General features: G+C 38.9%; 1 protein-coding gene across 2 annotated transcripts in view; it reads left to right on the forward strand.

Moving 5' to 3' along the window:
- lingo2 (leucine rich repeat and Ig domain containing 2) overlaps positions 1-27,774 on the forward strand; it is a 298,342-nt gene that overhangs the window by 114,302 nt on the left and 156,266 nt on the right. Inside the window, exons 3-4 of one of the 2 annotated variants that reach the window (XM_086023923.1) lie at positions 1,301-1,401; positions 13,734-13,841. The gene's annotated coding sequence lies outside the window, so the exon portion shown is untranslated. The remainder of the gene's footprint in view (positions 1-1,300; positions 1,402-13,733; positions 13,842-27,774) is intronic. The other variant, XM_086023922.1, reaches the window with a different exon arrangement.

Genomic DNA, 27,774 nt, shown 5'->3' on the forward strand with positions numbered 1-27,774 from the left:
TAATGTTTTGCAGGTCTCAAGGCCATAAGCCCAATTAGCAATTTACCATACAGTTACTTACTCAATGCGTGTTTGTTTTATCTTTGAAGAAGGTATCCAATGTAAATAAACACTCACACAAATCAATTGAATTTTCTCATCTGTTTCCTTTTCTCATCTCTGAAGTTCAGGAATCATACAATGATCAGATCTGGGCAGCTTTTCCATCCTCACTCTCAGACGGGCAAGGGCAGAAAAGGGGCATAGTCTAACATGCAGCCCTCACAGTTATCCTGTATTCATTGTCCAAACATAATGTGGGCTGGTCTCCTCCCTGGTGTTGGGCTGATCCTCCCCAGCTGGTCCCATGGTCAGATCACGGCATGCTGACTCTAACAATTTGAACTGATTATGTGATGTCCATAAACGTGTAAATGCCATATTGGTTTTTGGTTAACCTGTTGGCTAGGATATATCCATTCATATAGATTTAGATCCTTCAAGGGGTGTCATTTTGACCCATGAACATTTTTAAGTGTAAAGAAGAAAATTAAACAAACTTAAAAGGACAATTAAGAGCAAAGTTCAGCAGTTGTCATTTCAGGAGGTTGCCAAGCTAAACCTTGAATAGTTAAACAGTTAAAGCAGGTAAATTTTACCAGCAAAACAACAGGAGGTTCAAGTGTGCATCCGGTCATTTTGAACCATGACCTTTTGTTGTACCAAAGAAGCAAATGTAACAAAAAGGATCACCCATAAAAAAAAAACATTACCAGCAATTCCATTTTTGAAAAAGTCCAAACGGGTCGGAACATAATTGGATCATTAAATATGCAGTAGGTCAATCAAACCTAACAGCAAAGTTCCGACGTTGTCGTTTCATGAGCTTGCCAAGTTAAACTTTGAATGGTTTCATGGGTAAAACGGGTCAATTTTATCCAGGTTAGTCATATAGCGGGTCAGTTTACTCATGAACATTTTTGGGTTTATCAGAGAAATGTAACAGGAGGCTGAGCAAAGATGCAACGACAGTGCTGTTTCTGGGGCTTCCCAAGTTAAACTTGAAAAAACATCCCCAATTGCTTGTCTTTCCACGTTGCAACGGCGGCACAACGAGCCGACCTGGTTTTGCCGTTTAGGCGGAAAAATGAACAAGTCGGCCATGCAAGGACGGCGCATTTGTCTCCCGCTCTCGCTCGGACTGACATTTCTTCAAGGATTGTTTTATTCCGGATGGCGGCACATTTGCGGCGGCTATGTTGGTCCAAGTGGGCGAGCTCACTCGCCACGTCGCCTCTCATTTGTTTCTTCTGCTTTTCAGCCTGCAGTCAGGAACCTGCAAGGAGCGTCCCACGCAAGCCCAGGTCTCGGATCGACGTCTTTAACGCTTGATGAGAATTCCGACTTCGGGTAGCCTTGAAGGTACGACAAGACCCTGTTGCCACTTTGTGGTTTCCAGTTGTGTGACTCATTTACAAGAGGCTAAAGTTCAGTCTATTGATATGTCAATGACACAAATATGCACATCCAAGGCTCTTCTGTCAAATTAGTAACAGGTTTCAAAGAAGAGTCTCAGGTCTGTGTTAGGGTTTTAGACCATGTTGAGGGTTTCAAATTAGGGTTGCAAGACAGGTTTAGGGATTCAATGTAGCATCATGGTTCCAAAAAAGTCTTATAGGGTTTCAAAGGAGGATTTCAAGTTGGGTTCAGGGTTTCAAATTTCTAAATCATGTTCAGGTTAAAATTGGGTTTTCAAGTTCGGGTGTTGAACTGAATCAAGGCAGGCTAAGGGTGAGGTTTCAAGGCCTGTGCTAAAGTTTCAAAGAAGAGCTAGGATTTCAAATGAGCTTATCAGCAAGTGTTAGGGTTTCAAACTGGAGATTTAAGGCAGGCTCAGGATTACAAAGGAGGTTTTCAGGCCTCTGTTAAAGCTTCAAAGATGTATGCTTACAAATTGGGGTTTCAAGCAAGTGTTAGGTTTTCAAACTAGGGACAAGTTTTCAAGCCATGTGTAGGATCTCAAATGAGAGTTTTAAGGCCAAAGTTGGGTTTTGGTTTCAGACTCAGGGTAAGAAAGCTTTCAAGCCAAGTTTAAGGTTTGAAAATTGAGTTGCAAGACACCGTAGAGGTTTGTCACTAGTGCTGTGTGATACTGCATATATTGGTATCGATCTGATGCCATCATCATACGTTGTCAACTTTTTGGATTATTTTCTACAATAAACAACGTGCACAAAGTGATCACTGGAAAACAAATAATGGTAGTTTTTTTTCCAGGTTCTGTTCAGAAACTACTGCACAAAAACGTTATCAAAATTCTCACTTGTTTAATTGCACATTTTTTAAACTTAAATAAGTTGTTTAAGATTATTGCTTCACAAAAAATATTATGAACCATTTAAGAAACCAATTCTTTTTAAAGTAAAGTCTGTGTTCAGGGAATTCAATACAAAACCAAAACATTTCTCCCCTTCAGCAGACTGAGACAAAGCGGCGAGTCAGGCAAACAATAGTCAGGGCTTTGAATTAGGGTTTCAAGCCATGGTTAAGGTTTCAAGAGTAGCGACTCATACACAACACCGAGACACATGCAGACAGAAAGAACAATCTTTTTTAAATAGCTTTCCACTGCTTTGTTGTCGCACCAGTAAGACCAGTATTACTAATGGAGTCCTCGTGTTGTAACTGGACGTTTCAAATCACTTTAATCTCGCCTAATAGCTTTTTTATTCGCCACAAATCCCTCATGAGATTTTCCTTTCTATTATTTTTTTTTTTTTCCCTCTAATGCCGCCTTTGGCATAAACAGTGCGACTGGAAATAGGACTCAGTGACTCACAGATTAGTTTGATGCTCAGAATGCTAACTTGGAATGCTCAAACGGGGACAGAAAGGAAGGGAATAACAGCGGCGATACACACAATCTGCGCTAGACAGACACAACATTAGGTACGCCTCACGAATGGCAAAAAAACAACTAAAATGGTTTTGGATTCCTCTTGTGGGAAAAGGGTAGAAATAGGCGCCAATTCATTGCGGATGTTACAATTTTATAACATACATTTTGGTCAGTTTATGTGAGAGTAAACAGTTCAATTGCATGAAAATTTGCAATTTAAAGCCTGGGTTAGGGTTTCAAGCAAAGGTTATTGTTTTACATGGATTCAAGCCAGCAATAGCTTTTCAAGATAGAGTTAGAGTTTCCAGCAAATGTTAGAATTCCAAATGAGACGGTTTGAGATTATGCTTCCAAGCAAATTTTATGATTTCAAATCAAGGATTTCAAATGGAGGTTTCAAGCAAATGTTAGGTTTTTAAATTAAGGTTTTAAGACAGTGTTACTGTGAAATTAATGTGTAAGTAATTTTGAGGCTGTAAAGCCAGGTTTAGGGTTTCAAGCAAATGTTAGAATCTCAAATTTCTGTTTCAAACCAGGGTTTGGGTTTCAATCATAGATTAGGTTTTCAAACAGGGCTGAGTTTTTTTTATGCAAATGTTTGCATTTATAATTGGGGTTTTAAGCAAATGTGTTTGGTTCCAGTCAAGATTTCAGGCCACTTATTGTTATTATTATTATCATTATTATTGTTATTATTTATTATATTATTAGGATTCCACATTTGATTTTCAAGAATGTTAAAAGTTTGAAGAAATATTAGGGCTTCAATTTGAGGATTCAGTTGTGGCACATTAATATTGCACATACAGGATCAATAAACCCATTTTTGTTGAAAATCATGCAAACACACACGCACCCCCCCACCACCACCACCACCACACACACACACACACATGCACCCGGACAAACACAAACACACAAAGGTGCACTCAAAGCTCAATCAAAAGGCCTTCGTCACCCTGCTCACTGCCTTCATCGTCACGCCATCGGATGTTCTCGCACCTGGCAAAGCTGTCGTCTTCTGTCAAGGCCACACTTGAGGCACACACACAAAACGTGGCCAGGTTGCTCGTGCGCTTCTGAAGGCAACTTTGTAATCAACAATTGTGCCTTTCACACAGATGGTCTCATATGGATGATCATTACGATCGCCTTATACGCTGAGAATGGATGGCTTGAAAAATTTGCTAGTATTCATTATATATATCACATATCTATCTATCTACCTGTCTATCTACATACATAGACAGATACGGTAGAGGTCCCTCTTAGCCAATGGGATGCCAGGAAGATGCTAGGTAATAGCCAATGGCAGAGCAGCTATGAGTATGTTGCGTTCAGGAAACTCTGGAGCTGCGAGTAGCAGCCCATACTGTATTTTTACCTTTAGTATCCTGAATTTATTTCATAACAAGAGGCAATATTTTCCTGTTGAGGCATTTCATAACTTGAAAATTTGTATGAAGATACGTTCATAAGTAGAGGTGCGACTGTATTCCTTAAACTTACTCTTTAAAAGTACTCTTGAAAAGTACATTTTGAATGTATTCTTTTAAAAAAAATCTTTGAACTGACTACTTGGACCTGTTTATACATTTTTCTGTTCATTCTCATTCTTTAAACATACTCTTTGAACGTATTCTTTGAATAGAGGGAAATGACTAAAGATGGCCACTTTGTGTTGGCAGCCTCCTACCAGAGCTCTGTTTATTTTTCACTGGAATCTCTATTTAATTTTTACGTGGACCCGTTGTGGACTGTTTTCAGAAATTAGCCAGGACATTTATTAGAGTAGAATATCAGCGGTTGATGGTCCCGTCTTTAGGGTAGCCATAGCACTGTTTTTGTAACAATGGTATGGAGCACTTGTTGTTTTGCTGCCTCCGTTTGTGTTGAGTGGAAAATGTCTGCGCTTTTGGTCTGTGTATGATGGTACGGCTGGTAGAGCTGCAACGTGAGGAGCGTCGTCATCATGGAGCCCGAAAATGATGTGGAGAGGAATGAGAGTCAGCGCTTGAAAGTAAAGTGAAGCGAGCGAGGTGAATAAATGGGACTGGAGGAGTACCCATTCTTACGGAATGTGTGTTACTCGCCAATGCACTTTCAAGCTTATCTTCAAACATATTCAATGTATTTAGAAGCACATTACAGAAATCACTTTACAGTGTATTTAAATGGGCTTAAAAAAATAAATAAATAAAAAAGTGCTGTAATTATTTAACTTTGCCGGTAGGTAAAGAGGTGACATTTAAATGGCACATTTATGTGCATATTGAAACGGTTTATCAAAGATCTGTTGGTTAAAAATTCTGTTGGTATGCTATATGTGGGGATTCTCTTTGACCACCATGTTTCCTTTTGATATTGTGCCTTTCCGGCTGTGTTTACATTATGGGGGGGGGGGGGGGTTAGGGAGGCTCTTATTTGGAGCACAGGGAGGCGAATAAGAGCTAGGTGAAGAGAGATTTGTGTCATTTTCCACAGGAAGTGTCTAGGAAAACACTGTTCCCCCACTGCTGGATGCCATCTTTGGGCAGGTGGTGGGAGTAGGGGCATTACCGCAGAGACGAGCATAATAATGTCTCCCAGCTTGCGGTGAAAGTTTTATTGATAGCTGTGACTAAAAATGGACACGGCCTCATGGAGCGCTTATGAAAACAGAGTGGATCTACTGTATACCGCATTGATTCCATGTAATCTGTTGCCTTAAAATACGGGGAATATTTCCAAAGGTTTATATTCTCTGATTTAGAGCAATATTCTGTTTTATTGTGTCAAAAAACACAATTTAAGAATACAAAACATAGTGTAGAATGAGAAAAAAAATGCTGTTTCAGTTAAGGCAAGGTTTTACTAGTGGTAAAATAAATGATGCTATTGTTTTTAGTTCAGTATGTTACATTTGGTTTTCAACCGAAACATCACGTCTACATTATATATGAATTGGAATCCAACAAGTCATAAGAGTACAAAGAGTGCAAAACATCATCCATCCATCCATTACCGATACCGCTTATCCTCACAAGGTTCGCGGGGCATGCTCGAGCCTATCCCAGCTGTCTTCGGGCAGCAGGCAGGGGACACCCTGAATTGGTTGCCAGCCAATCGCAGGGCACACAAAAACAAACATCCGCACTCACAATCACACCTTGGGGCAATTTAGAGAGTCCAATCAACTTACCATGCATGTTTTTGGAATGTGGGAGGAAACCGGAGTACCCGGAGAAAACCCACGCAGCACAGGAGAACATGCAAACTCCACACACAGAGGCCGGAGCTGGGATCGAACCCACGACCTCTGAACTGTGAGGTGGACGTGCTAACCAATCGACCACCGTGCCGCCACAAAACATCATATATCATATATTAAATTAAATGCAAGTTAAACACCATAAAGTCAAAATTATTTGAAATCAATAATAATAATAATAATAATAATAATAATAATAATAATAATAACAATAATAATAATAACCCAAATTAAACCTAGTTTTTTTTTGTGTTACTTAGAGTATAGCATTATATATATATATATATATATATATATATATATATATATATATATATATATATATATATATATATATACACTGTACTGCAACAGTGAAATTGGTTAAGAACTAATGATTTGACATTTCAAACAAAATATACAGACTTTATTTCATAAAAACATATTAACACAGATTAGTCCGTCAATTGTGAGTGAATCAATTGCACCTATTGGCCTAGCACTTTGCATTAAAAATACTTTTATTGGTAAATAAATGTTTCTGTTTTGTACTCACTCACACTTAATCCAAACAAACACTTAAGTGCCAGATGCTTGTTTGATGTACAACAAAAACAACAACACCAATTCATGACAAGTGGACTTAAAACACTAAGATGTCAGTGATCAAAAAAACTCTGCTGCCAGTTTGCTTCCCTGTGACATCTAAAAAAATGATTTCCCAAGAAGCAAGAATATGATCAACGCAAATAGACAAAGAAAAAAAAAAATTTAGTGAAAAAAGTGCTGAAGGCAAAGCTCGACTAATGGTTTCTGTAATTAAAAAGGATTGTCATTGAACGCACCACGAGCTGCTCTTCCATCTGTTCATTACTGACTTGAGTAGCTCGTTGAGATATTTTTACGACTACAGTGTTTTGATGGACTCTTGTGCTAACCGAGCTGGCTTAGCCTAAGGCCCTGTCTACACGTAGCCGGGGTTTTTGAAAACGCCGGCTATAAGCCTGCGGTTAGCCCTATCATCCACACGTCCCCGGAGTTTTTTCAGTGAAAACGCAAAACTCCGGCCGCAGTAGAGATTTGCGGATATCTCCGGATTGTGTTTTGCTGTGGATGGTTACATCCGGAGATTCGCCGTCACCGTGCGACAACAATGCTTTAACGTCATTGCGCGACTTGTGTTTTCATGCGAGTCAACATGGATTCTCGCGGCGCTGCGTTGTTTATAGCCATTCTCGATGCGCTTTTTGCTGACTTATTTGTCCGCAATCAACCACGGCTTCTCGTTCAAAGGTTTAAGAGCAATTCTGACCTCTTTGTCAGTTCTCCCGAACGAGTTTGGCACCGTGCTTTTGGTTTCGTAGAAGTGACGTCAAAGGACGGAAGTTCCTTCTGAATGGACAATATTTGGCTCACTACTGCCACCCAGAGGCTTGGCATGCGTTTGAAAACGCACTTCCGTGGTTTCGTGTGGATGCGTTTTTTTAATGTGTATTCCAACGCAGGCGGGTGGGGATATACGGTTGTTAAAAAACCCCGGCTACGTGTAGACAAGGCCTAAGTGACACGTTTCTAAGTAGCATATCAATAGAGTCAAGAATGGCTTTAAATAAGGTTTGGGTTGTTAGGGTTACAAACAAGGGTTACGGTGTCAAATTAGTGTTTTCAGCCAAAGTTCGGGTTTCATAGTGATGTTTCAAGCCTGGTTTAGGGGCTAAAAGTAGTCTTAGAAAGAAGGTTTAAAGTTTCAACTTTGAGTTTGAAATCAAGGTTTCAAATGATATTTATTTTTTTCAAGGTTTTCAGGTCAGGATTAGAGTTTTGAAGTTTGTTTCAAGCCAGGGTTAGGATTCCAAACTATAGTGAGCGTTTCATACTAGGGTTTGGATGTCCAATTACAGTTTCAACTGGGGATTTAAGACAGGGTTAGGGTTTCAAGACAAAGTTGGGATTTTTTATAGGCTTTCAAGTCAGGGTTGTAACCCAGCACTAGTGTTTGGGATAGGGTTTCAAATTAGGGTTCTCTGAGTCAGTTATGTCATGCCAGGCGAGGCTGGGGTTTCATTGTAACATTTCAAGTTGTTGAAGTTAAAATCTAGAATTAGGGTTCCCAATTGGGGTGTCAAAGTCAGTGTTCAAGTCGGCATTGGGGTTTGAAAGTAGGGTTTCAAGCCTGGCTAATAATTTCTAACTAGGAGGTTTGTGGTTATTTGCCCAGCATGAACAGCAGCAGAACAGGGACAGGTTGTCCTGTTTGGCCAAGTTGTGCAATTGGCTGTTCCAACAAAGGATCTTTATAATTTTATTTTTTTACTATAATTATAATTATATTATATATTATAATTATAATAATATTATATTTTTACTAATACTATAACGCCAGTGTTCTCATTGCCTTCTCCTGAGATTTAAGAAATAGAAAAATAGTACTCTGCTGTATTGAAAAATGTCGATAACATCATCAGCAACTTGTTGATATTGGAAAAAAAAAGAAAGATGCACACCTAATTTCCTTTCTCCTTTCTCTTTGGGAGTCAAATTGAGGTCAGCTGTCTGAAGCCGGCATCTAATGTTGATGCATTTCAATAATTGAGCGGAAAAAAAGGTCTTTACACACCTCAGCTCTGGCTTTTGGCACAAAGGCAGTTGTTGGCCCATGGCACATGATGTTGTCGTCACAACGACATCTCACCTGACTGCACTATCCACCACACTGGATAGTCCAGTGCATGTCAATATACACAACAGTCAAATTCAAGGTTAGGGTATCAAGTTAGGGTTAAGGTTGCAATGCTCGAAACCTGAATTTGGAACAAATTAGGGTTTGTTTTAAAACCCTAAATTCTGCTTTGAAAGTGTAATTTGAAACCCTACGTTAAAACCCTAACCCTGTCTAAAAACTAAAAACCCTACTTTGAAATCTTAATACTGTCTTGAAAGCTTATTTTAACACGCTACTTTGATCCCACAATGAAAATTTCCCCACTGTGGGATCAATAAAGGCATTCTTATCTTATCTTACTTCAGAACCTGAATCCTGCCTTCAAACCTTAACTTCAAACCCTAATCCTGTCTTAAAACCTAAATTTAAAACCCTACTTACAAACCCTAACCCTGGCTTGAAACCATTACTTGAGCCCTTACTTTAGAACCCTAACTCTGGCTTGAAACCTTAACGTCAAACCGACCTAAGTCCTCGTTTGAAACACTAATGTGAAACATTTTGCCTTGACAGACTTAATAGATGCATTACATCATCCTATTCACACATTTCTTCCTTTGATGTTGCATTGCATGTTTCCATAGAAACGCAGCACTCGCACACCGCAGTCCAAGATGAACACATCTCCTTAACGCTATGATATACACGATGGGGGAGTGTGTGTGTGTGTCTGTGTGTGTGTTTGTGTGTGTGGGGTGTGTGTGTGTGTGGGGGGGGGGGGGGTTGCTGCTCTTTCTTCCGTGATGATGGATGCAATTGAGTGTGCGCAGCCTCCTCCGCCATTTAATGGTTTGTAATCAACAGACGGGGCAGGGCCCTCACCTCTTCTATGTTGCTGTCATTACTCTGACAAATAAAAAGCGACACAGGAACCTCCCACTTGATTGGATAGAGGAGCCAGACCTTCAGGGACCTTCATGGCCCTGCTGGCTCAGTGGGTCCTGAGACAATCCATGCGCACAAAATGGTGGGTGTTTGCATTCAGAGATCATTCCATCGAGAGTTGTTTCTGTTACCTCATTCGAAACTCTTCTTCTAAAACCCTAAGCCGAGCTTTGCAATTCTAACCCTAACCCTGTCTTGAAACCCTACTGTGAAACCCTAACACAGGCTTGAAATCCCAATTCTAGACCCTTTGTGAACCGACCCATGGCATAATTCCTTAATTTGATACCTGACCCTTGATGAAAGGCTAATGCTGTTTTGAAGCCCTGGTTTGAGACCCAGGACATAGGAGTCCTATCTTGCTCGATTAAAACCCTATCCATGGTTATAAACCCTATTTTGAAAGCCTACAACCTCACTTGAACCCCTATCTTGAAACCCTAACCCTGGGTTGAAATCCCATGTTTTACCTAACATTTTTGAAATCCTAACCCTGGCTTGAAGCCGTTAGAGTTAGAGTTTCAACCCAATCACGGCTGACCTATTTTCTGAATCTGGGCCGTGATTAGTCGTTGTGATGTAATTTTCAGTCGACAGAAGACAAAATGGCCACCCCCAAAGATGGCTAAAAACGAGTGGATTAACACTTATTCCACAAACGCAATTTTTATCAGAATGCTTTGTTTCAACTAGTGGGCCTGCATAGAACATATTCTTGAAAAATTATGCTTGGGTTGACTTTTCTTTTCCAAGTAGGGTTTAAAGCCAGAAATAAGGTTTCAAATAGGGATCAGGCATCAAATCAAGGATTCAGGCCAAGTCAAATGTTATGATTCAGGACAAACATAATTTCACTAAAGTCAAAAGGAAAACGACTTGTGTGGGAATCCTCCATTGGGCCACATGGAGGCAAATTGCAGTTAAGCAGCACAATCCAGTGAAATAAACGTTTGATTCGACCATGCGAGAAATTGCTTCGAAATGAGCCCTAAAAGAGGTCAAGCGCGCCGTAAACACGTGCGCTTGTGAGTCAGGCGGGTTTCGTTAAGTGGAAACATCCATCAAGCGCCAGATGTTGCCTCGCTGCGTTACCCTGTCAGCTAACAGTTGCTTTCTCTCGCCGCTAAACGGATCGCTTCGTGTCTGTCCAGGCGTTCGTCTTTAACTGCCAATTCCAAGTGATTGTGTCCAGATGTCGTGTAGTAATATGAGAATAATACTGTACGTATATTACTTTAGAAATTGATCAGCAGCTCAATGCAAATAGACAAAACATATGTAAATTGTACGATAAAAATGTGTAGTACTACAAGTATGAAGTCAAAATAGTACCACAAAAACATTTATTTATAGAAATTGTCCAACTAGTTCCAGAGTTGTTTTTTGTGACAAAATTGTTGACTTATTATTACCAAACGTTGTAATTTTACATTAATACAGGCAAAATATTACCAGAAAATGTTAATTTTGGGGAATTTAATATTATTATTCATTAATGTAATTCAATAAAATATTAACAGATGTTTTTTAATATTAACAGATTTTTAAATATATCACTGCAAAACATATATATATATATATATATATATATATATATATATATATATATATATATAAGGGATGTAACAATTCACCCAAACCCCGATTCTATTTTCAGTTCCCAATGTTCGATTCAATTCGATTTTTTTAATCGCTACCATGCTTGTCTCTGTGCGCAAGTGTGGTGCTGCTGCCATCCACAAACACAATACGCAATGATGTTTGGTGCAAGCGTGTCATGTCGGGCTGCCACAAACTATTATTTTGCTAGTCGACTAATCACCAACAGTAGTCGCAATTAGTCAACTAATCGAATCATATGTAAGTTGCACCGGGCTCTTATATTATCATCGGTACCTTACAGCTTAAATTCTTTACGGTATGTACAAGAGAAAAATAAATACAATTAAAATGAAAGTAGATTCAGCTTGTATTAAACTTCGCAGCTTGTACCAGCATCCCTGACATGTTGAGCCTTGTGAGGATAAGCAGATTGGATAATGGATGGATTGATGTTATCATTTAAAAATCCGAAATAAAACAAGAGTAAAGTTAAAATATCACAAAAGGGAATTCAGTCATAGTATTTATACAGGGAGTCCTCATTTTACGAACAAGTTCCGTTCCTACACTGGCGATGTAACACGAATTTCCGCGTATGTCGGATTCCACCATTAAAGTCGAAATTTCCATCAAAATACTTTGTATAAAAAAAAAAAGAAAATACATTAAAACAAAAAGCATGAGATGCCGTATTTAGCATTACTGCTGAGAAGTGGCTGGAGAAGGAGGAGACGCGAAAAAGGCAAAGATACTGCCGGCTCGCAAAAAGAAACGATCGAGACACTGCGCATGCTCAACCGCAAGAAATGTTGGTCTTTGTAGTACATGAAGTGCTTGTATGCGGAAGTCCATTGTTTGATGCGAAACCCATTGCTAATACACAAGCAGAGGTAAACAAGCTCAGACACGCAGCACAAAAGCACACTTTTGGAGTGAGGAGTAAACCGGCTGCTTCATTCATGTGGTGAGTGACATGAATATCAAGTGATTTATTGGCAGTTGAAAGTAACAAGCGGAAATGACGTCCGTTTGACTCATGATGCCGTGTGTCACCGTACACAGTGGGTTATTCAAATGCCGGAGCAACTATGTCCGCTCAATCATGGGATCATAAACGGGATATTCAGAATATTTCAGAAATCGGAATTTGGACTTTAACCCAAATATTGACTGCATGAAAACGTAGACACTATGGTGCTGGGGACAAACTGGCGGAGGAGGCACGGGCATAGTAAAGTCGAAACATCGTAGGTGTGGACAGGTGGACTCAATAAGTTAACGAGAGACAGACAAAGCAACACAAGGAAAAAAATGAAACTAAAGTCAAAAACCAAACTCAAAAGACAGACCACGTCGTAATGCGAGGACTGCCCGTATTGTAAAATGTTTAATATTCTGAGAACAAGACAACGTGTTAGATTTACAGTATGACTTCAAGTATGGCAAAATATTACCAGATTTCTTTTCTTAATAGTCTAAATATTTCCATTCAAATATGTAATATTACAAGGTTACTGACAAATTCTAAAATAATGTAACAATAAAAAAAAAAAGTGACGGACATATGCATACGCCATAAGTGGGCCTCTAATGAGAAAATAACAGCACGGAGAACATCGTGAAAAAGACTCACTTGAAATCAAATGTAAAACACGTATTCCCGCCACCATCTGCCTGAAAGTAGTCATTATTTCAAGGTCACATCGTTGAGGCTGTTTCCAATATGAATAGTCAATGTGCACTGTGTGTCAAGAGCTGTAACGCGGAATTATGCACTATGTCTACATAGTATGCATTTAAATATTTGCCACACATTCCTTGATAAGGGCAGTGATCCGACAAAGACATTGATGTCCGAAGGTCTAAGGTGTGTGACGATGTTTTAACTCAAGTGACTATGACACCATTGTCCTTTATTTCACATTCAGCGTTACAAGAAAAACACCCTATTGGAATCTATTTGTGTCCACAGTGCAAGTATGGCATGGAGCACGGTGTAAATCTGCGCAGCGGTGGGCTGGACTACGTTTTGCTATTTTCACAGACCAGTGCAAACCACTGCAGCATGGCACATTTAATTTAAAAAAGGGCATTTGCCGCCATTGTGAGTGTGAACACAGCAGACTTGTTTTGCCACCAATCGAAGCTGCTCCTCTCACTCCCTTCCTTTAAATGATGTGCGCATGAGTAGCACTGATAGTCCTTGACATGGTGGAAGACGCTGATTTTCATGAGACATGCGGCAGGTTGAGGAGTGCAAAGTATGTTCATAAGGAATTTCAAGCAGAGCACTTGGGGTGGATGATGTACCGTTTGCTAGGGCGATCACAGATCTATTGTCATAGTCTGTCTTTTGAGTTTGGTTTTTGACTTTAGTTTCATGTTTTTCTTGTGTTCCTTTGTCTGTCTCTCGTTAGGTTATTGAGTCCACCTGTGCTTGTCACCCCGGTCACTGGTGTTAGCCAATCAGCTCCCTATCTACCCTCTGTGTCTTGTCCTGGTGTTCCTCGTTTTATCGTCAACAGGTCTGTCCGTTGTGATTTTTTCAATTGTCTGTCAGGTTAGTGTCAAGTCGGAGTCCTTTTTCTGAGCATTTGTTGAGTTTCTTCCATCCTTGTTGCTTTTGTAAAATGTATAATTTAAATTAAACACTGACATTGAAGTATAGTCAAATATTGCCATGAAAAGGCAACAACATCAAATGACAAAAAGTAGCATCGCAATATTTCCAGTTTTATTTTACACGATAAATATTACCAGAAAATAATGTGAAATTTTACACAAAATTATTATATTATGAGAATAAATACAACATTTTACTGGAAAAAAAAACTACCAGAAAATGTCAAAAATATTAGCATATATTAAAAGCATAAAGTATATTAGCAAAATAGATATCTGACAAGAAAATACCCGCAAAATTACATCAATTAAAGCAAATTATTTTAAAAAAAACTTACATTTATAAGAATTTACCTAAAATATGACCCACCCTTCCCCCCAAAAAAATATTAATTAAATGGTCACTTAAACAATGTCTCCTGTCCTGACCTTTTCTTAGTGTTTATTTAAGAACTTTTGCATGTAAAAGTAAAAAAATGGCTTATTTCAAGCAGAAAGTGTGATGTTTTCGCAGCAGCGTGATCTCGACCTCTCCTCGTGAAATATTGACGGGCTGACCGACTGCACCCCACTAAAGTAGAGCGCCTCCACGAGTAAACATGTCGGTTTGAATTATTGACTACAGAGGCATGAGGAGCTCATTTGGAGGACACTGTTGTCTGTAAACACAAAATGTTGCTTGACCGTAGATGAAGAACCAGCACAAGACCAACAGAGAGTGCTTGGAAGCTTGCGCTGTGAGATGTGACTGCAAAAATGTCAGAGGAAGTCTTCCAGAACATCTGAACATTATTTGTTGTCAATGGGCGTCACTTGAAATGGTGCAGTTCTGAACTTGATTTTGAATGGGATTGTTTAATTTGAACACAGCCTCATCCTCAGTTTTTCACTAAGTAATTGCAACTGTAACTAAGTCACTGTAGCTGCAAATGTAATATCAACTAAGTCATTGTAACTGTAACTAAGTAAATGTCACTGTATCTAAGTAGATGTAAACAAGCAACAATTCCCGTTTTTAGGGTAATATTTTAACTTGATTGTAATATTCGGATATTTATGCCATTCTTTTAATCTTTCAGCTATTCTTGTGATTTACCATTTTTTTCTGATATTTTACTTATGTCTTGGAATATTTTGACTCAATTCTCCCAAAATACATATTTTCATATTTTTCCTGTTAATATTTTGACTGTATTCATGTAAAAGTACACATTTTTAGCTTGTCATATTTTGAATTGAATTCTAAAAAATATTTCTTGATCATATTGGACTATTTTCCCATGAATTAAATTTGTTTCCTGTCGATATTTTGACTCTACATAAATTTATCAGAAAATAAATGTACTAATACTTTGACTTTATTCCTATTAATTATTTTTTTTTTCTGGTGATATTTGGACTATTCCAACAGTATTACCTTTTTTTTTCTGGTAATATTTTAACCTACGCCTGGCAACATTTCACACATTTATTAGAAAAAATATATGGAAATTGTTTAAGTAGAGGCAACCTTTAGCATTCGGCCGTTAAACAGACAAGGTTAGCAGGATGAAACCAGTTTGGGGTCAGACATGGGGCTCAATGTCGCAGCTCTGCATTCTCTGCCGGTCAGGCAGCCAAGGAGCTTGCGTCATGGTTACACTCTTACTGAACCTCCGTATTGCTGTCACCCGCCGTTCATGCAGCCGTAGTAGGGTTAATGCTAATTTTGTCCGATCAGTGAGGTAGTACGGCGTAGTGGCTCATTCGAGTGTGTACATTTTGGATATGCAGGTGCGCGACAAGACTAAAACAATTGATAACATTGAACATGTGAGCTAAATTTGTCAGAATTGAAAAACAAAACAAAAAAAATACGCTGAAATGATCAAACATGATTGATACTCGGCGCCAATGTCACAGCGCCATCCGTGCTTAAAAATTGCCCCGCAAACGATTGTGCCTTGTGTGCGCCGGGCTTTAGATTGGTCAATAATTTGTAAAAATAACACTCACACGTGCGGACCAATGTTAAAATGACAGTGTGTGGTATGTTTTGATTTTTCAACGTTCATTCATTTTGAAAACCCACTATTAATGTCATATTCCAAACACTATGTTCTATCACATCAACTTTGCTAATTATATTACATGAGTCACGCCTCACCATACAGGACGCTGACATGTCTTTCTGCTACAGCCGAAGGAGCCAATCACCTGATCACAAATTTGCTGGATCAATAACTACAGGATGTGTAGCAAATGCAATGCACTTACTTTGTCACTTGTGGAGACACTAGAAGTCATTTGTGGTGACATTTTACTTGCACTTCTGCTGAAGAAATTGGTGGTCGGCTTGCGGAGTGAGGGACCGTAGTGCGCGTGCTTCAAACTTAGGACGCCGTATTTTATTAGTTCACCACTAGGTGGGAAAACAATTCTATGCATTGTCTCTTTAAAGATTTGTGAAAAAAAAAAAGAACTTTACCAAATTGTGACATATGAGGTTTCAGCCCGATACCAGTGACACATGGAGTATTTGTTGAGTGCAAAATAAACATCCATCCATCCATTATATATACCGCTTATCCTCACAAGGGCCGCGGTCATGCTGGAGCCTATACCAGCTGTCTTTGGGCAGTAGGCGGGGGACACCCCGAATTGGTTGCCAGTCAATCGCAGGGCACACAGACACAAACATCCGCACTCACAATCACACCTTGGGGCAATTTAGAGAGTCCAATCAACTTACCATGCATGTTTTTGGAATGTGGAAGGAAACCGAAGTACCCGGAGCAAACCCACGCAGGCACGGGGAGAACATGCAAACTCCACACAAGGAGGCCGGAGCCGGGATCGAACCCACGACCTCTGCACTGTGAGGCGGACGTGCTAACCAGTCGACCACTGTGCCGCCCACAAACTAAACAAAAAAATAAAATTAAAAAATGTTGGTTAATAAAGTAAACTGCAATTCCCAAACAACTGTTCGATTTTCCTTATTCTGTACAGCCAAACAGCTAATACAGTAGATGCTTACCACTGTCATTTGCATCTATTTTGAACAATGTAGAATTCCCCCAGTAGTTGAAAACATAGAATTAGTTGACGCATTTATAAGCGGTGGCACAAAGGAAGTTTGACTCACTTTTCGTCAATTCCACCTTAAATTCTTTAACTAATTAAATACCCTTTCCCTTTTTTTTTTCTTTTAAGTCCTGAGCTTTCCATGTGTGCCCACGCGCCAGCTCCATTAAAGTGCTCTGCCGATGAAGGAGAGATTAAAAGCATAATAGTTCAATGTTAATAAAAACATGAAATTCAAGTAACCTTCCCGGAATGAAGCAAGTAGATGTAGTAAACACAAGTGAATACACTTGGCACTGTACCAAGACAAGCAAAAACCCTACTCGATTGAGTTGCTTGGATTTCTATATTAGTCAGAGATGGAACGGAATGCGTTTCTATATTTTATAGATTGTTGGTCAAACTACTGAGTTGGGTTGGGGTTTCAAAGTAGAGTTTCAAGCCAGCGTCAGAGTAAGTTAGGAAATCAAGGTGAAGCACAGAGCAAACAAACTCAAATGGAAAAGATTATGTAATCATGAATAGTTGTTTTTTCCATTCAAATGCAGGTGAGGCTCTGCCTCCCCTGACTGCACGTCCCTTTTTTTAGTATGTGTGCTTCCCCACAATAAGGCCTTCTCCCGATGCCATATTTAGGGGTGAAACAAACGGGTGTATTTTCGTTCACCCCTATACACCCAATTGCAATGTTAAATCCCACTGACAATCAGTGCTCACAACAACTGATCTCGCTTGATTCTTTGCATCATTTAAAAGAGAAAAAAGCCGTCATTATGTTTTTCTATTATCATGAGTGAAGCTATTATCACAGCAGCTGTTCAGACTTTCTATTGGTGAGTGGGTGTTTGCGTGTGTGTGTGTGTGTGTGCTATTACTTTAATGAGCTTGGGTGTGTTTATTCCCCACAGTTCTCATCACACTTTTATTGCTACATCTGTTTTTGTATATAAATATATATACAAAGCAATATATATATATATATATATATATATATATAATTAGGGATGTTCTGATCAGGTTTTATGACACCGATACCGATCATGCACGAGTGGGATCGGCCGATACCGATTCCGACCACATGGAATATCTGCATATTTTTCCATTTATTTATGGTGATCTATACTGCCCTGTGACAGTAACGCATCATGCATAACAAGCTGCAGCCACGTGCCATACGCCGTCTGCTCGCCTTGACTTTATTCAATGCAATGAGCCTCGTAAACTCACCATAGTCTCCCAATTGCTTGCTCTTCAAATGTCGGATTAAGTTTGTTGTGTTGAAACGTTTGGCCATGCTCCCCTCCGCGAGGTACCAATACGAAACAATGGAGTACCACAACATATCTTGCAAAAAAATTGGTGAGCGCGCTTTTATATATTCAGAGCACGCTGCAGGAAGGTTGGATTAAAAACATATATCATTGGTGCGCTGGTTTTGAACAAGTTTATTTTTGAGTCTCATGTCACACTCCTGGACCACACTTTCTGAGAACCACCCATATTGTCATGCGTGTGCTTGGTTGAGGACCCATAAGCAGGAAGGCAGGAGTGAAGGGTGGACTGAACAATAATTATTAACAAAAACAAAAGCAAGGGCACTGAGGTAAGATCTAAATCAACTAAATCAACAAAGTCTTCAAAACTCAAAACTCAAGTAACAAAGAAACACTGGGTTAACAAAAATACTCACCAGGAAAAACTTACAAAGACTTCAAATAGTGACACGACAATGATCCGACCAGAACTGAGAGGAAACGGGCAACTAAATACAAACAAACCTACGAGACAACGAAGAACACAAAGGGGCTCAGGGAGCTGATTGGGTAACATCAGGGCTTGGGTAAAGAAGACAGGTGGACACAATAACATAATGAGACACAAAGGAACACAAGGAAAAACATGAAATTAAAGTCACAAACCACACTCAAAGACAGCCCATGACACATATCTCTGAATGCTACTCAAAGCTACATTTGCATCATGTTGTCAGAATCCGGAGTCGGGATCGAACCCACGACCTCTGAACTGTGAGGCGGACCAAGTACAATACAATACAATTACCATTAACAGGAGGTGACTGCAGTTGGAGGAGTAAGAGGCGAGGGCGCTATGCATTAGGTGGTATGCGGAAGTAGAGCAGAAGTTGCTGCCATGTGAAAAGGCATTGTTAGGCAAGAATCTGTTCAGGTACATACATGTACATTTACGGTTCAAAATCGTTCTCTAAATGCAGTAAATATCAAATTTTTCAACATAGAAGAAGATGACCTAACGATTTTCAGCGAAGATGAAGTGACCTGATTTCAAGCACAGGAGAAGTGAAGATAAATACTCTTTATTATCTCTTGGTTCTGTTCCGATTTGATCAGCAAAGTTGCTGCCATGTTAAAAGTCACTCTTAGGAAATAATCTGTTCAGGTACTTACATGTACATTTACATTTCAAAATCGTTCTGTGTGAATGCAGTAAATATCAAATTTATCAATATAGATAGATGTGGCTTGTATAAAAGGCGTAATCATGCCAAAAATTATATGTTGTTTTATCCATTTTTTTTAAACAGAGTGGGTGCAGCTCATAAAGGTGCGGCTTAAAGTCCAGAAAATACGGTAAATAACAAAAAGTCCTTGTTTTCGCTTTGTTTTTGTTCAATGAAGTACCAGTACATTAGGAAAACTGTTCCTATTACAAAACATATGCTGAGCAACCTCAGATTTGTTAAGACACACATGAAACTTGTGTCTGATTATTATTTACATCTGGTCACATATTTTACACAAATACAAAGAAAATAATATTGAATCAAAAAAACTCCAAATAAATAAACCGTAAACCTCTTGTTATCCTCCCGGGTCATATTGACCCAATTTTTTTGACTGCTCATTCCTTCATTTCTGTCATTTCATCCCTACATCCTCTATCCTTCTCTCTTTCCTTCCTTTCCCCCTCCCTTTTATTTCATCCCTTCTTTCTTTCCTTCCTTCCATCATTCCTTTGTAAACACAAGGAACTCCTCAGTGATGGTCAGTGTCTCATTTGCTCCGTGAATGTGGCCAGTTGAGCAACATCTCTAATGTCAGAGCTCTCATCAATTATAAGAACTTGACTTTCTGTTTCAACAGGCTGGCCAAATTTGCTGATATTTCCAAAATCCTCTCTGCCACAGTATTCCTCGTCAGACAAATGTTGGTAAAAGCTTATCGCTTCTTGGGACACACAAGTTCTGCAGCTTTCAGCATGCACATTTTAACGCACGCACCGTTGTAATCCGGCTTTGATGCTGATGGTATTTCATTAGCAATTGGGTAGCTATCTTTTACTGCTGCCTCACTAACCTTTTGACTCCAGGTGAAGACAGACTGCTGTTTCTTCAGACCCACTAGAATTCATTTTTCTCTCTTCTCCTTGCAAGCTGTCATATTTTTTGCCATGATTTTTATATATATATATATATATATATATATATATATATATATATATACACATATATACACATACATACATATATATATATATATATATATATATATATATATATATATATATATATGACAACATTTTGTATGTTTTCATACCTCCTCTTTATTTGTCTTGAAAATCTAATATTTTCCATAGAATATATTCTGATGAGTATTTGATAATTGTCTAAAAAAAAGTTTAGATTTTGAGGAGAATATAAATCACTTTAAAAATTGGAAAATCTTTCATACTGCAACAATTTTTAGATTAAAAAAAAAACAACTTTCAGAAAATACTTTTCAAGGTGAATTATAATATGATGATGATGATTAGTATTATTTATACAGTAAGCAATCTTTTAAAACAAGTCTTTGTCTAAATTCTTGTTTCAGTAGTAGAAGGTATAACATTTTGCTGCATTCTTTGAATGAGGAAAAAGTAGTGCCATCTAGTAAGTAAACATAACCAATTACAACTTAAAACTCAATAGTCCAAATGAATATCAGAACAAATGATTACAGTAATACATCTGATTCCTGTGTAACTTTGACATTTTAGACAAATTTAATAAAAAGAAGAAACAATTCTAACCGTATTTAAATAAAATGATATATCCCTTGGAACTCTTAAGAGTTAATTAGCAGGCCCACTTAGTCAACAAACAAACTTTCCATCAACTTCCCTAGTGGAATATTATTTAAATCCTTTGCCAAGCGACAAACAACGTGCTTATTAAATCAGCGTTAACCTTACGACATCATTTGCTGCCACATAAAAGCAGCGTAGCGCATACCAGACATTTATGGACGCTTTGCTCGATGGTCTTTAGCGTAAATAAAGAAGGTGTGTGTGTTTTATTACACATTGACTGACGACGTAGTGCTCTGTCTATTGACTTGATCGCTGTGAAATTGCTTTGTCAATTTTAATTTTCATTGCATTGGCTTGTTCCAGTCAATTGGATTTGCCATCATTATAATCACAAGAGTGCTTTCTTTGGAAGTTGAACATGATCCATGGGGATAGAGTGAGAGATTAGGGTTGAAGTTAGAAGGCTCAGTTATGGGTTAAGAGTTTTGGTTTGAATTGTTAGGGTGTTAGGAATTAGGTCTTGAGGGTTTGAGTTAAATGTCAGTGTTTTAGGGGGAGAGAAAAAAAGTTAGCTTTTTTTTTGCATTTGGTTATTTTGTTATGTTTGTTAGTTTACACTACAGTTTATGCACTTTATTAGTTTCACATTCAACACACTTATTTATTTATTTAGAAAAAGTGAGCCACTTTGTACATTAGTAAAACCTCACTCCTGGCCCTTCAAATACTGTATGGTGCTGAGCTGATGAGCACCAGCTGATGTGGCCCATTAGTAGTTGCCATTCTTAAAGGGAGTATCCATTGGGATATATATATATATATATATATATATATATATATATATATATATATATATATATATATATATATAATTTAAGTATTGAATCCAGTGCAGTTACATTAATCATGTATGTTTTATTGAACATGACCTGGTCAAAACAATAGATAATAATTTAATATTTTTTTAAACCCAAACATTTCAGACATCTGCCTTCATGCTTGTTGGCGCTGATTTCAGTGCTTTCGTAGTGTTGTTTTGATACACTACCCTTGCATGGTGACGAGACCTCGCATGACGTGAGAAGTCATATGAATTTATGGGAAAACGATGTATTTAAAAGATCGATTTGTGGTTTTATGAATTGGTATCAGGCCATGAAATGGAAAATCAATTATAATCGATGAATCCATTTTTTTTTTAACCCAGCCCTAATTGGGACATTCACTCTTATTTAATAGGTCTGTATGTAAAAGTTATGTCAGCACTAAAATGTAACCCCCTGAAAATCTCAATAGTGATTTAATGCATTCATGCATTATTTATGGATGGCAACTGCTTTTTTTCATATCCTAGACTAACTACGTCATTAAAGGAGTGAGGCAAGCATTGTAATATTACTTCCTGGCTTGCTTTGTCATGTTCTGTTGTCACCTAGTGTCTGTAAATGGTGACTAATCATTAGCTCCCGCTCATGTCCATTGGAACTTGTGAAAACATAAAAGCGATTGGCACAATATTTTGGATTGTATTGACATTAAATGTGAGCTACTATGAGGTAAAGCCATTATCACCACCACAATATCGAAAATATTGTGCCAGTCGTCTTTTATTTTTACAGGTTGAAGTAGGTAATGGTAGGGCTGTGCATGTGCATTTTGGTTGCAATCGATTGTAGTCTTCAGACGCTAAAGTTTTTTTTATAGACTCCACAGGCAGGCAGCCAGCGCTGGCAGCTAAGCCCCTGCAGCTTACTGGCTAACATCACTGCAGCTGTCATAGTAGTAGTCAGCGTTCGGCAGATGAGGACGAAATTGGTTTCATATGGGCTAGACATGATGCTCCGTGCCGCAAACGCCCGCCGTTTATGCAGCCGAAGTTAGCTGGGCGAACGCTGGTTTCTGTCCGGCCAGAGATGGAGCTTTGTGTCACACTGCCGCGTGGACTCGCTAAGTGGCCGCTTTGATTTGGTCAATGTCAGATAGCCAGCTGGCAAAATTTCAAAGTTAGACTTTAAAAACTCCAGCTCGCCCGCGACCCTTGTGATGGTCGAAAAAAAATGTTTGAATGGGCGGAGACATCTCCAGTCGAGTATGGCCGCCTAAGGTGCATCAGTTTTGTATATGTGGTGGAGGTTGTACCCTATGGAGGTGGAAAAAAAGTAATCCAAGTTAAACATTGTATCGTTGATTGTATTTTAATATATAACGACCTACGAACAATTCAGCTTTCGAAAAGAAAACAGATCCATCATGAGAGAAATTACATAAAAGCTGCTCATTCCTTCATTGTCTTATAAGTGAGACAGGGAGACGCTAATCGTTGTGATATTTTAAGAGGTTTTTTAAGAGGTAGAGATGGCCACATAAACTTTGGTGCTGGTTGATCATTGTTTTTGGACATTACTGGAGATGTATGTACAATGATTTTGAACTGACAAATTGTATCTGGTTCCTCCACTGACTCCCACTAAGCCATGGGAAGAGGGAGGGGGGTGTGGCAATATTGCTGAGCAGAAAAGGGCATTTTGAGAGTAGTTAGTTATTTACTTATATCTTCAAAATAAATTGATAAAAGTGAAAATACAAGGTAATATTGGTTTCTGATCAAAAATATGTAGTGAGTAATGAGTTTTTGAGTGAAAAATGGGCCATACTCGCTGGGCATTTTTTTTTTTAACTGATCTTCTGGCAACTAATGATTTATGTCAAAACAAGACCCCCGGCTCAATTTCAATAGTAATCTCTACATTGCTTGTGTAGCTCTTATTATTGGTACATTTTATTCGCACACTCATGGTTGAAACTGTCACCCCTTTTCCATTTTCATTGCTAGTTTTGTACTAGTCGAATATTTGAATTAGCTGTCACTCAGTCTCGATGTGTCAGTGCTGTGACTGACAAGTGGGTCAACGGCGGGTGTAAATTGACAAGCGCCAGACGTCCCCGCCTATGTTTGTGTCCATGACTGATAATAGCAGCCACAACCGCAGAGTTTGACTTTTCTGCTTAAAAAAGAACACTGAAAAAAGAACACTCATAATTGCAAGGATGTCAGATTAATCTAATATGTCACAATCATCGTAGAATTTTCAAATGTCTCAATGTTAAAGTAGGGAGGAGTAAATGGTTTATTAAGAGTCATTGTCCTGCCGATCCCCAGGTATGCACTTAATTTTATTTACTTATTTTTTGAAGATATAATAAGTTACTTCAAATTAGCAACACGACTGTGACACCCTTGAGGATAAGCGGTTTGGACAATGGTTGGTTTGCTATCCCCAAGCTATCACTCATGGACCACCGGCGGCTCAGGGGGCCCAGTTTGAAAACCACTGCTTTCAGGCACAAAGCGCTGGAACTATAATACTACGTTCGCTTGACTTCCGTGTAGGCAGTGTGACTTGGGTTCCCACTCAGTGATAATGTGAATATGAATGTGAAGGGATGTCTGCCTCTATAGTATGTGTCCTGAGACTGACTGGCGACCAGACCAGGGTGCAGACCTCAGCTGGGATAGGCTCCAGATTCCAATGACCCTGAATGACCCTATACCAAGGATAAGTGGTATAGAAAATGGATGGACAGATGGATGGTGGCGGAGCTCTGGGAGATGCTTGTTCGTATCTCTGAATAGAGAGCATTTTTGTAGCCACACTCTATTCTATCAACCCCCCACTGCAGCCATCTCCATACTGTGACCTTTTTTAGCTCCTTGGGGCGTGCTGTGATCCCGCAGAAGTCATTTGAGCATGAGCGAGACAGTAAAAAGAGAGCAGCGTAATGTTTGGCTTTGGTTTACTATCAGAGTGCAGCGCAGGGAGACACTACAAGACAGCAGTGCTCCATCAAAGCAAAGCAAGCAAACAGATACGGTGAAAGTTGGCTGCATTAAGGGCTTTCCTAAACTCAAACACACATCAAATTTTGTAGGTGTTCATCCTGATAAAGATTTAAGGTCACCCAGAATTAGTTTGGTGGGGTTTCCCGGACGTTTCTTAATATTCAGACCCTGCAGCCCGTTTTGCGTTGTTGTCATATTATCAGTAGGCATAGCATGTCGGTGAACTTTGATATCCTGACAAAAAACAGGAAACTCTTATAACTAAAAGTGAATGTAACATCGAAGGTTTGCAACTCAATGATAAAGACGCTTAACTTCTTCCACCACTATTTAAGACTCACCTACTGATAGCTGAATACATGTGACAGAAAAAGATTTTATAACTTAATTTATGATTAATATGATTACATAATTGACATGATTAACCCAAGTAATGACTTGCCTCAATTTACTGGTATACGGAATTTAGTGGGCACTTGAATTACTTGAGTTTTTGAAGGTTGAGACTTGCTCATGACATGCACATATCATAGCTATCAGGTGGAATCGTTGCATCTCTAAACTAACTACTTTTCAGGAAATCAAAAAAACATTTACTTAAAGGGAAGTCACACCAAACATATTTTTTCAAGAATATGTTTTATGCAAGCCCACTAGTTGATACAAGGCATTCTGATAAATATTACATTTGTGGAATAAGAGTTAATCCACCCCTTTTTAATCTTTTTATCTCAGGGGACAGCCATTTTGTCACTTCTGTCGACTGAAAATGACATCACAGTTGCTCATGGCTCAGGTAATGATCAATCACGGCTGACCTGTATTCTGAAGATGAGCCGTGATTGGTAGTGACCTGAGCAGTTGTGATGTCATTTTCAGTCGACAGAAGTGACAAAACGACAGCCCCCTGAGATGGTTAAAAAGGGGTGGATTTTGCTACTTAACTTACATTTCACCCCATCCCATGACACTGTCTTCGGGCAGTAGGAGGGGGACACCATGAATTGGTTGCCAGCCAATCGCAGGGCACACAGAGTCAAACAAACATCCACACTCACAATCACACCTAGGGGCAATTTAGAGTGTCCAATCAACCAACCAAGCATGTTTTTGGAATGTGGGAGGAAACCGAAGTACCCTTAGAAAACCCACACAGGCACGGGGAGAACATGCAAACTCCACACAGGGAGGACGGAGCCGAGATCGAACCCACAACCTCTGACCTGTGAGGCAGACGTGCTAACCAGTCGACCAATGACTAGTGTCTTTCGACAAAATTTAAATCATGTATGTCATTTATTAAAAGAAATATGATATGCTTTATGTAAATACAAACTCATTTTATTTTCTAAAAAAAAAAAAAACATAAAAAACATTTACTTATGCCGACATTAATTATAATGGTCCAGAACACGCTGCCGCAGCCAGTCTTGCACACAAGGACGTCTTTAATACTTAACAGAAGCTAACGACTGCAAGGCAGCCATTACAAATGCGATTAAAAAAACAATGAGCTGATTAAGCAGTGTAATTGGAAACATACTCAATATTGCATAAAAAACATCCAGACTTTCAATCTTGAGACGACATAATTTCGCAAGGCTCCTGCAAAATAAGGAAGTGGTGGCATTAAACCACATTTTTCAGACAGGTGAAGTTTTCAAGAGTCAATAGATTTGTTCTTAAGCTCTTTTCAACTCTTTGAATTAGTTAATCATTTGTAAAAATGACAGAGAAAATGACGGAAGCCACTAGCATCGATTTATGAAAAATGTGAAACTGACCATTGACCACCATTGACAGTGACAGTATGTGACCCTCACATCTGGAGGAAAAGAAGTGTCCCGAACTTCAACGCACTAGTCAAATATACCTAACTTTAGGGACTTTATTTTGATGATCAGTCCAGAACAAGTCTGGCGTGAGGCACAGCTTGACACAGTTTAAAACAGCCGTTTTGCAACACTGTGGCCGTGAACATGGTTGACTTAAGTCAGAGCCAATAGAAGCAGTGCCTCTCATTCCATATCAAATCTGTTCACGAAGGGCTCCCAATCTTTGACATGGCGGAAGCAAAAGTAATGACACAAGTTGTGTGGGCAAAGGAAATGGTGCATTCCTTTATCGATTGTTTCTCCATTACATGCTGCCTTTCGAAATGAGGAAGAGTAGGAAGGGGCAGGCTAATGCATGTGCACATGTTCGTGCCTGTCGCAGCTCATTGCTCACGGTGGACTCATAAAGAGCTTTACTGGTGCTATTATGCATTCTTGATGGCGAGCAAAGCTACTGATGAAAAGCCATTTTACATTTAAACAAGAACAGATGCACAATTGCAGGGGTTGACATCAAAACGCATGTTGTTTTACCGCACGAGGCTCGCGCGCGTTTAGCTTCATTTATTTGGCTAACAAACCAGCAGCAACCACACGTGTCTCATCCCACGAGACAAGAATGCTTGCTTTGAGCGTGACATTAATCTTTGGAATGTTTGCTTGATTAAACCAGCTCTTATTGTGTGGAGACTTCAATTATTTAACATGAAAGGAAAATGGTAACTCTAAATCTCTCTTCAGACTTGTGACTGCAGTATATAACAATTCCTAATCATTCTATGAAATCAGTCAGATATTTGCATTGTAATGTTAGATTAATAAACCTAAATATTAGCATCAGTTCAATGTATGAGGAAGTTCAATTATTAATTACTTTGTTGAGTATGCAGTAGTGGCCAAAAGTTAGCAGACACCTTTGCATTCAATAACATGGAAAACTGCATTTGCCTTTTAATCTTGGTATTTTGGGCACGGCTAAAGAATGATTTTTCTCTTAAAAATCTGAGAATAAAAGATTTTAAAAAATTTAAAAAGAAGAAAATT

This window comes from Filicampus tigris, chromosome 2, assembly GCF_054856515.1.
Source record: "Filicampus tigris isolate MCC_2025a chromosome 2, RoL_Ftig_1.0, whole genome shotgun sequence".
In the NCBI taxonomy this organism is placed as follows: Eukaryota; Metazoa; Chordata; class Actinopteri; order Syngnathiformes; family Syngnathidae; genus Filicampus; species Filicampus tigris.